Source organism: Triturus cristatus, chromosome 1_1, assembly GCF_964204655.1.
Source record: "Triturus cristatus chromosome 1_1, aTriCri1.1, whole genome shotgun sequence".
NCBI classification, from domain to species: Eukaryota; Metazoa; Chordata; class Amphibia; order Caudata; family Salamandridae; genus Triturus; species Triturus cristatus.
Genome location: NC_140579.1, coordinates 293,931,803 through 293,944,697, shown reverse-complemented (window position 1 = coordinate 293,944,697; position 12,895 = coordinate 293,931,803). Strand labels below are relative to the sequence as shown.

The 12,895-nt window shown below is 40.7% G+C and overlaps 1 long non-coding RNA gene across 1 annotated transcript in view; it reads left to right on the top strand.

The window, feature by feature from the left end:
* Nucleotides 1-888: 888 nt before the first annotated feature.
* The window catches only part of LOC146870142 (uncharacterized), a 65,587-nt gene continuing 53,580 nt past the window's right edge, over nt 889-12,895 (top strand). The window contains exons 1-2 of the long non-coding RNA XR_014959044.1: nt 889-1,005; nt 2,740-2,890. This is a non-coding gene — a long non-coding RNA (uncharacterized LOC146870142). The remainder of the gene's footprint in view (nt 1,006-2,739; nt 2,891-12,895) is intronic.

Sequence of the window (12,895 nt, the reverse complement as noted above, 5' to 3'; positions counted from 1 at the left end):
AACAATTTTACAGTGGTATAGATTCATACATGTTTCTTCTCTTTAATGAATGGATATCTGAAGAACTGTTAAGCACTTAAATCATTTTTGACCAGGCTGTGTTATAATATTCCATAGTGAGGTAATTTGGCACGAAATTATTATTTTTAGGGATAGAAGTTTTGCAAGTCGTTTTTTTCCCGAACACAAGTAAAGAAAGAATTGTATTGAAATTCTGCCTCCTAAACAAACTTTACTAAAATATGTATCCAGTGAAGTGTAGATGACCATTGAAATGATGCAAAACAAGCCGAGCATACTTGTACGAGAAAGGTAAATGTAAAAGATATAGATGATCGAGTCGTTAAATGGCTTGTTTAAGCTGACAATAATTCAAGACACGTGTAGCATTAAATGACTTCCCTAGAGCATGGGTAGGGACAATGAGTAGGATTATTTTAAAGTGTATTTCTATTTGGAAACGTTTTATTTGCCATGCTGCTTTTCAGTAGCACCTCTATGTTGAGCCAAATACCATTTGAAATGCTGCTTGAAGAAATGAATTAAACACATTACTTCACAATGTTGCAACTGAATAAGGAGAGTGGTACAGTGACAGCAGACATTTGTGATTGTGGCCTTTAAAGAGGAAAGTGGCAATGATTTAGATAAAAGAGCTGCATAAAGAAGCACAATGGTAGTACACTTGTAAACATCAAAAATTAACGTAGCTATTTTTGGATTACGCTTTTCAACCCCAATACATCTGTAACAAAAAAAATCTAAAATGCAATTTGACTTCATGAAGTCAAAAGCAGAAAGGGTCTCTAAACGTCTACAACAGAAATGAAAATAGGGGGCGTGGCTACGGCGCCAGAGGGAATGGCCGCTGCTCCGAGAGGCTCCGTGGGACCGTAGCGTGACGGGAGCTCTCCAGGCTCTTAAAACAGTCTCCTGGTCTTCAAAACCGGAGTTTTGGATGGCGGAATGCTGGTGGTTTAGCATGCGACCTTTGCTTCAATTGGGGTGAGACGCTTCAAGATGCTGAGTGTATTTTTGCCGCCCGCGGCCCGAGGCTGAGGCGCGGCCGCCATTTTTTTTTTTTTTTTTTGTAGCAACGGCTGATTTCTTCCACACCGCTTGTCTCGTGCCTCACTTAGAGCCTTCGCCTAGTATGTCTCCCTCAGCTTTTATGGCTTGCAGCTTATTATTTTTTGGACCCTGCTGAAATTGGAAGCTTGTTATTCCTCAATTCCTTCCTGTCTGAGGAGCCCGTTTTTTGTGCAAGACCTCAACTGTTTTAGCATCTTGTCGCAGAACCTTTTGTTGTGTTCTGGAGGAAGGCGGAGCATGTCTTGCTGTTCTCACATATCGCAATTGAAACGACCGCCATTGTGTCTGTCTTTCTCTTTTGTTTTTACTTCAGTATCCTGTTCTCGCACAGGCTGCAGTTGCATCATCATTGCTTCGTCAAAGTGACTTTCCTCTTTTTCTCCAACGCTCATCCTAATATTGGCTTGCCCCCTATAGGAGTGTCAACTGTTCCTCACCTCACGCGTCAGTGGCTACTATTGTAGTTTCAATTTTTTGGAACTTACTTTACTGTTTAATGTTTTTCCCTGTCTCAAACGGGAATGTCTTGTGGTAGCCTTAATAAGACTCAACAAAAGGACATGGCAGGCGTGTCTTTGGAAGACCCTAATCCTTTTAGTGTTTTACAGGATACCATGGATGACGCCTCAGGTGACGCCTCTACGTCAAAGAACATTTCTTCTCTCATCTCACGCTCAAGCTCTAAAAATTCTTCCAAATTACCGACTAATTCTATCTCTACTCCAGGGAAAAGAATAAAAGCGAATCCTCCTTCTCCTCCTAGTATTCCTTCTCCCATCTCCATGGAGTTGCTACTGGAGGAAATTCATTCTCTTAAGCCATATATGGCAGAAACAAATTTTCACCTTCAAAAGCTCGAGGATAACTGGTTGCGCACTGAACAAAGAGTCGAACAACTCGAGAAACAAGCATCTTCGGTTCAAGTGGTTGTGGATCAAGTACCTGGACTCCACAGAGAGATTCAAACTCTCCAACAACAAGTTGAAAATTTAGAAAACCGAAATAGATGCAACAACTTGTGTATTTATGGCCTTGCGGAGAACCTCGAGGGATCTAACCCCATATCGTTCTTTCAATCATTTTTACCTACACTTCTTGGACTCCCAAACTCTCCGTCCTTGAATATTCAGCGAGCTCATCGCCTAGGTTCAGTTTCTCGCTCTTCTCCCTCCTCTTCCTCTTCAACGAAACCTAGGGGAGTCATCCTGTATTTTTTAGAATACACTGACCTGCTTAAAGTTCTTCAGGCTGCCAAACTGAAAGGAAAGATCACTTGGAATGGCTCGAATCTTTTCTTTGCACAAGACTACGCCAAAACTACTGCGGATCGTAGAAAGAAATTTCTGGACATGCGTCCTGCCCTTCGTGCTCTCAATGCTCGTTATGGCTTGTTCCATCCCTGCCTTTTCAAAGTAACCTATAACAACAGAACAACGAACTATGAAGACCCAGTGCTGCTTCAACAATTTATAAATTCCTGCAGAAATGATTCTATGGACGTTCCTCATTCTTAAATGTCTTGAATTTCTCTTAAATTGTCTTGTATTTTTCTTGTAATCCTATGTCATTGTTTCTGTTATATGCTTCCTTTTGTTGAGGTCTGCTCGTTGTGTTCGACATTAATTTTCTCTTTCTGGTTTCTTTTAGATGCGGTTTTGTGACCCTTCAATCTTATGTTCTCCTTTCATATACCTGGAGATCATTTTCCCCCCCTTGCTGCGCCCTCATGAAGTCTTCTGTTCAGTGCGCTACCTTCCTCATGTGGTTCCACCACCATCACTTTCCTTGTTTTTTTGTGGTATTTCTTTTTGACTTCTTATTCTTTTATCAGATATTGGATTTGTATTGTACTTTTGTTCCGTGTCTTGTTCTTTTTCAGTTCTCTACTTTCTTTTTCATTACACCTTGTATTCCCTTTTTCTTCTTCCTTTTTCTAAAATCATTTATCTTTTCTTACTCTCGAGTTCTAGTTTGGCTTTCTCTTTCTTTCTCACATTTTGCCTTTTCTTTTCTCCCTTCTTTCCTTATCCTATTTTGTTTATTCCTCAAATTTTCCAATCTCTCTAGTATTATTTTTTCTCATTTTTATATACTTGATTCTGTTCTTTTATCACTATTCACTTATTTCCTCTCTCTTTTATCATAGAGTGATTCTTCAATGTTTTATATATGAAAATATTGTGCATGTAAATTTCATTAGCTACATTTAGAGTAATTACTTGGAATGTTAAAGGAGTTAACAATACTATAAAACGACAGAGGGTTTTATGTCATTTAGCGAAGCTAAAAGCAGATGTTGCTTTGATTCATGAAACCCATTTGTCTGAAATTGAAGCGTCCAAACTAAAGAGATGTTGGGTAGGCCATGTTTATTCCTCTCCTGCTTTGGGTAAAAAGAACGGAGTCTCAATTCTTTGTCATAAGAAATTTCAGGTATCAGTTGTTGATCAAGAATCAGATTCTGAGGGACGTTGGGTAATAGTTAAATTTATTATTAATCAAATACCTATTTTATTTTTTAATGTCTATGCCTCAGTCGTGGTTGATAATGTTTTTTGGTCCCATATCTCTGATAAGCTTCTTCTTTTTGCAGATGATTACATTGTTTTTGGTGGAGATTGTAATCAAGTCTTAGACCCCCTTTTAGACAGACATTCCCCAGTGAAATTTGTTAATTCTAAGATGCATACGCAGTTCAGCTCCACCATACGTCGCAAATCTCTAGTTGATATTTGGCGGCTATGCAATCCAGAACTTCGAGAATATACTTTTTATTCCCCCCCTCATCACTCACAATCCCGAATTGATTACCTATTTTTTAGCAAATCCCTCTCCCAACAGGTTCTGCACTCGGAGATTGGTTCTATTTTAATTTCTGATCATGCCCCGGTTTCTGTTGATTTTGATTTACTTCCCTTTACCCCTCATACAGGTAGATGGCGTTTTAATAATGCTTTGTTGTCTGATCCTAATTTTTCAACTCAATTCAATTCCTTTGCTTCTGAGTTTTTCTCTCTCAACTCTTCTCGGGATTCCTCTCCTGTAATGTTGTGGGATTCCTTTAAAGCCACAGCTAGAGGATTCAATATGAATTTCGTTTCTCAAAAAAAGAAGTCTTTCGAAGCCCAATCTGCCCAGCTATTACGCAAGATTAAGGACCTTGAATATATTTACTATCACTCGAACACTGAGACATCTTTAAAGAATCTTATCGATGCAAAAATTAATTTCAATAAAATATCCACTGAAGCTGCTTCCTCATATCTTTTAAAATGTAGCTCTCGTTATTACGGTGGTCAAAACAAAATGGGGAAACTCTTAGCTAATTATTAAAAAATTAGACGTGATCGAACCAGAATAGAATCCATTCGAACTAGTACCGGTGACTTAGTCTTTAAAGATAAGGATATTCTCAATGAGTTTGTCTCTTTTACAAGGATTTATATACCCCTGAGAGAGTTCCATCTTCTCAGGACATTTTGTCTTACTTTCAGTCTATTACATCCCCCTCATCTCATCTTATTGACTTTACCTCCTTAGATACGGATATTACTTTACCAGAAATTTCCCATGCTGTCTCGATTTTAAAAAGAGGTAAGGCTCCTGGCCCGGATGGGTTTACTATTGAATTCCATGCTTATTTTGACAATCTTCTTTTACCTCATCTTCTATTGCTTTTTAATTCTTTTATTAGTGCCAAGGTTTCTTCTGGTACTTTTCAGGATGCCATGATCTGTTTAATCCCTAAAGATAATAAAGATCCTTCTTTATGTAAAAATTACCGTCCAAGCTCTCTAGTTAACTTAGACTATAAATCATTCGCAAAAATTCTCGCCCTTCGTATGGATCCCATCTTACCTAACCTTATTGGTCCTGAACAGGCTGGTTTCGTGAAGGGTCGTCTATCCTCAGGTAACTCAAGAGTATTCTTTAATTTTCTTAGTAAAGCTTCCTCCTACGATTCTCCTCTTGCAGCTATAGCCCTGGACGCTGAAAAAGCTTTTGATAGAATAGGATGGGATTTCATGTTTCAAGCTTTAAAATGGATCGGCTTCACCCCAAAGTTCATTTCCCTCATTTCTTTACTATACTCGGGTCCTAAGGCCTCTATTTTTGTTAATGGTAAAACGTCTGACTACTTCCCTCTTTTTAGAGGAGTGAGACAGGGATGTCCTTTGTCACCTCTTCTCTTTATAGTAGCATTGGAACCTTTTTTGACCAAAATTAGACAAGATACCCAATTAACTGGTTTCCAATTAGGCCCTTCTCATGTTAAAATGTCTGTTTATGCTGATGACATTCTTTTATATTGTTCCAACCCTGCCATGTCTATCCCCTCCTTTCTTACTCAAGTTAATGCCTTTTCTCAAGTATCCAGATATCGCCTTAACGCAGATAAATGTGAAATCCTCCCTCTCAATAGGATTAGTCATAAACATGATTTTGCTCTTACTGTTTTCTCTTGGAACCCGTCTAAAATAAAATATTTAGGATTATGGTTTGCTTCAAATATATCTGAGACTTTGAAATTAAATTTTGAGCAAATCATTAAGACTATCCGACAACATTGAGCGTTGGCAGCCATGATTTCTTTCTTGGCGGGGACGACTAGACTCCATTAAAATGATGCTTTCTCCTTTAGTTTTATATGTCCTCTCTATGACCCCTATCCATATTCCGGGTTTCTACTTTAAAAAGATTGATTCTCTTCTAATGAAATTTCTTTGGAAGAATAAACCGCCCCGCATAGCTTTATCCTCTCTGAAGGCAGACAAATTGTCCGGTGGCCTCAAATTTCCGGATTTAAAATCTTACCAAAATGCTTTTTCTCTGAAGCAATCTTCACGTTGGCTTTCTCCAAACCATGGTGTTTATCCTCCTGTTTGGACTTCTTTGGAAAAATCCTTTCTAGCTCCTTTTGAATTGGCTGAGTCTCTTGCTTTCACTAAGATTATAGCCTCTTCACGTTCCCCAGTTATTTCCCACTCCCGTAAAATTCTTAAACCTCTTTTGCCCTCCTCCTACCCTTCTCTTTCTATATTAGACCAACAGCCTATTTGGCATAATAAGTCACTACGTGTTAAAAATCCTACCATTTATTGGAAGTCCTGGAGATCCAAGGGACTCCTCTGGATCTCTCAACTACTTTCTGATAATTCCCCTTTGTCCTTCTCAGTGCTTCAAGACAAATTCTCTTTACCATCCTCTGCTAGAACAATACAGTCTTCTACTTCCTTCGCTCAATCAATATCTTCTTTCTTTGCCCTCAGCTTCTTATCCTTCTTTGAAATCTCTTACCCTCTTTCCGTTACTAACCTCGTCTCCCTCAGCTTCCTCTCTATATAAACTTTCATTTTTCACTTCAGAAAGGGTTAAAACTAAGACTGAGCTGGCTTGGGAGAGGGATTTATCACAAAACTGGCCGATTCACTTTTGGGATAAAATATGGTTTAAAATCCATAAAACTTCTAGAGCAGCTAACACTTCCCAATCCCTTCATTTTATTTATCAACGTCTTTTATTTACCCCCTCCAAACTTTCTTCCTTCTCTCCAGATCTCTCAGCGTCATGCTGGTCTTGTTCCTGCGCTCTTGCAGATCTAAAACATATGCTTTTTGAGTGTCCTCCTATCTTCCTATTTTGGCACCTAGTTTGGTTTCAAATAAATAAGATTCTTAACACCAATATACCTTTCTCCTTCCTTAACCTATTTCTAGGCTCCTTAGCTCCTCAATGGCCCCAACCATCTACTAATTTTAAAATAGTGGATTTACTATTAGCGGTGGATTTTCATCTAATAACCTCTAACTGGAAGCAAGCCACTAAAGTCACTTTTCAAGCATGGTGGAATGCGGTCTGTTTTCACCATAGGCTAGACACCAACTACGTTACACCTGTCTCCTTAGCTATTAAGAGATCTTTTATGGCTCCCTTTAACCTCTTATTTGACAAAAGTAGCCTCTACTAATGCTACATTAATCAACTCTGCTGATAAAGTTCGGAAACCTCCATGATTAGAATATACAGTTGTATTTTGTACTACGCATATCCTGTTTTGTCTTTTAATGCTTAATTCATACTGTTCAATTTTCTCTTAGCATAATATGATACTTCACTCTTAAAATGTTGTTTTATAGTGATAATTTTGTATAAGTTTTCTCTTGTTTTTTATAATAGGAAATTGTGATTCCTTCTTTATTATCTTCCCCCTCCCTTTCTTTTTATTCTCTAAGTACTTCAATTTTATATTAATGGATACCATTTGCATTTTAGTTATTCTCCTCTTCATTGAATTGCTTATATATTTTTGGTGTCATATTATGTATTACATTTCTTGTACTTGGTTTATGTTTCTCCTCCTTTGATGAATAAACTCAAACTTAAAAAAAAAGAAATGAAAATATATAGTTTTCAGCAAAATATACTGCTTAAAAGTACTTCCATCAACCTTCCATTTTGTTAATTTTTTTTTAATTTACCTTAATCTAGTTTTTAGGTCTGGCTTGACAGCACGGCCGTCGCCACACCTTATGTGATCCACAGAAAAAGATCTTTCTGAAGTACTACCTAGAGCGGAGTTTCGCTTCCGCCCAAATGTCGATTTCCTTTCAATACAGAATTTGATTCGTCAGAAGTTGTGTTCTTTGACTCAAAACAAGCACTGGCAAATCCAAAATGTCTGGCTTTGACAAGCAATGATGTTTCGGGTGCAAAGTTGTTTGGTTTTATTTATTTTGCAAGCAAAAAAAACATAAATAAAAAGACAAACATTAAAAAAAAAAATAGAAAAAGATGTTGCCCCCTAAATGTGGCAACTGCATACTTATAATAAAATTAATCCACAATGTGCTCATAAGTCTTTGACCTGGGCATGGCCCAGGTGTACATATTTCCATAGCCATCAGTAGTAATACTCTTTTACCTCCACTATTGTAACAACTATTTATAGCCTCAATATTATACCATAAAACCCAAGCAGCTGATATTGGTAACTCCTCATTCGTCCTCCCTCTACTCGCCCTTCTGTTCACATGTGGGTATCCTGTCCTCGTGTATCATGCAGCCTTTGCAAGAAATGATCACGTGTCTTGGTTCCCCTTCATGTGGATAGCGATCACTCGTTTCCAAGGGCGAGATACATGACAGACCCAATGGATGAGCAAGCATGTTCTCGAAGCATTGTCACTGCTCCGGCCGGCTGGGACCCATCAGCCCACAGCAGGGATAGTCAAGCTTTATGAAACCGTCACGGGTTTTTGCTAGACTTTCTGTTCTGAATTTGCAAACATACCAGTGTGAAAATTACACTCTCCACCTTAAATGTGTTCTTTCTGAAGAGAGTGTTTGCAAAGTTGTGAAGGGCGTAGTTGTGTTAGGTTGTGCTTCGGGATGCAGACAGTGCTATATTTGCATCCTAAGGGGCACTTATGAGCCCCTTGCGCCACTTTTGCGTCACTTTTCCCATGTTAAAAGTGACGCAAAAGTGGCGCAAGGGGCTCATAAATCTGCCCCTAAGTATTTATTGTCCTTGCTGTTTCCAGATTGATGACTGGTCCTGAGAAATAAGCCCACGTCACTTCAATTGTTGGGAGGATATGATGATATGCTCCTGGTGGAAAGATTTTTAACATTTGGGAATTTTGCTTTCCCAACTTCTGCTAATTCTGATAGTTGTGAAAGACAAAATCATTAGGAACAGTTTTTACGAGATTAAAAAACACAAATGGGCAGATTTATGAGCCCCTTGCGCCACTTTTGCGTCACTTTTAACATGGGAAAAGTGACGCAAAAGTGAAGCAAGGGGCTCATAAATCTGCCACAAACTGCGCAATATAAACCAGCCCAACGTTTGAGTTTTACGAAAGGCACACACTAGCTTATGTTATAAATGAACTACTTCAAACGGCTGGTGAGTTGTTGGTTGGTGAAAAATGTAAATACTTTGGATTAGGTATGGCTTATAAAAGTGATTTATAACTTTTGGCCAAATCTAAAAAACCTTTAGGACTTTGCTTATGGTGCAAACGTACATCACATCCATTGTCATTGTCCACTTCTTATTCGAGGCAGTACATGACCGCTATGTGAACTTGTGGCTGCTGCTTTGTCATCCGTTACTCTGCGTACCTCTGCCTCATCTGCGGTATAACCGGTCTGTATTCTTGCATCACACCTTGGACGTTCCTCTCTGAAGGGGCGGGACCAGATGTTGATGCCGTCCTTTTAACGACTGGGCTGAAAGTAGCAGGCTTGGAAGCCACAGGCAAGGTTGCGCATCAGTTTATGAATTGCGATCAGGCTGTCTGGGCGGAGATAGGAAAACCATACTTCTTAGCATTTCTTTACAACTGTTGCCTGATTGTGCATGATCACTGTGTTTTGTTATCACTACGACGCTATTTGTTTTCACAATATTTTAAAATGTATTGTTTATTGATTGCTTCAATTAATGTTTCCATACATCGGACCCGCTTCTGATGCCCACCCAAGGCCCTCATTTGCCATGGCACAGTGAACTGCAACCCTGTGCAAACATCTGTTTTGTGCAAGGGACGCAATTATAACTTTGTCACAATGTACAGCTTTAGGTAATTACGGGGTAAGAAAGGTTGTTGGTACAATATGCCAAAAGAAAAACGACTGGGCATGCTGATTATGGTGCTGAAAGTACTAAAATATGCATCTTATTTCTCATTTGGAGGGGGAGATTTGTAGTAGGTGTCCTATATCAGCCACGATAAATACTGATCCAGAGAATCAATATTTGTTGTGGCCGACACATAACGTATCCCCAACTGGGCCGCTTATAAAGAGGGCCTGAGACTGGACGAGGAGCAGGATGGGTGGAGAAAATAGGAGGAGGGTCAAAAATGTTATCCTATACATGATCGTGGAACATACCAATGTATTTATTGATGCTCCCTGACACCTAGGGAATATTGCTGTATTGAATATGAACTCACAACCCTTAGTTGGTCCTTAGAGCAATAGATTCTACATCTAGACTCACTTTTTTTGCAGACTTTAGGATTTAGCGGTGGGTGATGGGCATGGAATTTAATTCTGAAGTCATTTTTTTTATTAGACTCTGTCCGACATGTTACATCATTCTGTGGGAAGCCATTTATTACCACATGCTATGCTATGTCATATGTACTAAGAAGAAATATAATAGGCCTCACTTTTTACATTTCAATAAAAACCTGTGTTTACTTACCTAATTGCTAGGGACGTGCATCTCCAGGATGACGCCCTCTTTTTAGAGCATGAAATTAGCTCGATTTGTCTACATTTTACTTTATTTTGGACAAAACGCTGGCAGCGAGGTGGTTCCTCGAATGAGTGGCTCTGCTGTGATCATGAAATCAATCTTAGAAGCTTTGGTATAAATCATCACAGTTATATCCAGTAGAGTGAAATAAGACTTGTGTTCAACAAGAATCAGGATCTGAACAAGTCCAGAGAGACAGCACAGCTTAGAACCAAGAAAAGGCCTCAATTTGCCTTCATGGTTCATGGCTGACAAAATAAGAAAAACTTGAAATGCTGTTCTGTGGCTCGTGCAGTATTTTATACCATGTACAACTATAGATCTGCTTGGTTGTGGTGTCGAGAAATTCTTTGGATCAGAAGGACCCAGTGACCCTCCGCTATTTACATAAGTGCTTCATTCCAGAACCCAACTATATCTGTCTGTGTCCTCAATCTGAGCCCGATGCAGGACTGTAATAGTGACGCACACCATCTGTCACTGTCCTGCTTCACTACTCCTATGTCTTTTCTCTCCCTATGTGTGTACTTTTCTCACCTAGAGGTTGTACGAGTAGCTGCTTCTCTAACCCATTTAATATAGAACTTTGCATGCTGATCACCCTGCATAGTTAACAACAACAACACAATCATCAGAGAATGGAGCATGAGATTCCTGACTTAGCAAGGATCACCAAGCCCATCAGCCATGCTGACCAGTACTGCCAGGAGGTGAGACCATCCCTGACCCACTTTGACATTTGACCCCACTTCTCTTTCACCAGATTATGGATGATTAACTGTGCCACTGGTTTCTATGCCTGACTTGGGGTCCTCCCAGGACACATTCTGTGCCTGACTGTATTCTACATTTGCCACATCCTCTCAGTCTAGTTTTTCTCCTGGCTCTACCTTTGTCTGTAAAATGCATGTCTAAGGTAATAGTATCAAATTTTTCTAAGTAAACAGACGTGGATCATGGCATCTGTGAACCAGGATTATTTCCATCTTTATAAGTTCCTTTCTAGATTGTTTAGATGCAAATATTTTTGTCCCATTTCAAACATCCCGCTACTACTCAGAATTGTTCAAAAAAGGAACTATTATTCAAATACAGAGGCTTCTAGTAGTAGACTAGCAGTCTGTGTTTTTCTGACAAGTTTGTAGTTTAATAAAGTTTCCTAGATACTGTAAAACCTTCTCCCAAAAGAAAAATTGCCAGAGGGTTTGCTGCTTCCATATACCATTGCCTTATCTTGCAGGATACATAGCTGACTTTGAATATCATAGAACTAATGAGGGTAACAAAGGCATTGGTGGCATTGTTATGTAATCATACGGGTGCCCGATATAGGCTTAGGTAGCAACCAGACGTTTCACCTATATCTGAAAGAGACTATTAATTATGGATTCCTCACCTTAGAATTACCTACTGGTGTCCGACAGGATCCGGAGAATATTTTCCTCAGCAGTACCTCTGCGCGTCAGTAGGTGCGTTCGTCGTTGGCGTTGTGATCGCTGGAATGATGTCACAGTATCTACTTAGACGCCGCCCATGCGTGCTGACATCAGTTTTTTCTTTTTCCACGCCAGCCAGCGCAGATCCGGAGAGAGCGGTACCTCGAGTCACTTTTTGACTCTCTTTTTGCAACTTTTTGTCGACATCTTTTTGAGTACTCACGACTCCTGGTGCACAGGGAAGTAATTGCGGCGGACCGGCTTCAAGCCTTGTGGCTCCTGCCACAAACTGATGTTGGTGACGGACCTCCATCTCGTGTGCATCTGGAGCGGGACCATCACCCGAAGTTGTGCTCCGACTGCCGGGCCTTGGCCCCGAAGTCTTTGCAGGAGCGGTCCAGAAAGCTTCTGGCGACCCGGCAGTCAGCCGTTCAAGGTCCCGGTCGAGAGGGAAGTCGTGGGACCGGTTGCGGAGCCATCACTACCATTCCTCGTCAAAGTCTTGATCTTCGGGTAAGTCGAAGCACAAAAAGAAGGCAAAGAAGCATTCTCCCAGTCCATTGGTCGACGGGTTGTGGAAGGTCGTCATCTGGCTCCGCCCACAGAGCCTGTTGGGTCGACTCCGAGCCTCCCTCCTTTTCCGGGAGCCGGAGAGACTCCTGCCCAACTTAGTAGCTTTTATGAAGCCCTCCACTCCATCTTTGGGCAGCCTGACTCCACCGGCATGCCTTCGGGCCCCGCGGACTCTGCTGGGGGCTCTAGGCCTTTGATGCCGGCGGCTTTGGCTCTGGCGCCGCAGGGCCCCCAGGGATCCAGACCTGGATCCGGATCAGCGCCGGTCAACCTCGTGACACCTCCGGCGGCAAATCCATTGGCGACACCTCCACCCCCTCCAACGCCGGTTGTGTCCCCAACCTCCCCCTCGATGTGGACACAGAGCCAGACGGGCATTGGGTGACATCGGGACAGGCGCAGACTGGTACTTTTGTAACCCTGTTCTCTCCTGGTGTTCCCTATCACCCTGAGTGGCTACCAGAGGTGGGTGAGGAGGACTGTGAGCGATTTGTGGTTGTTATTCCCACTACTTTCTGGTGCC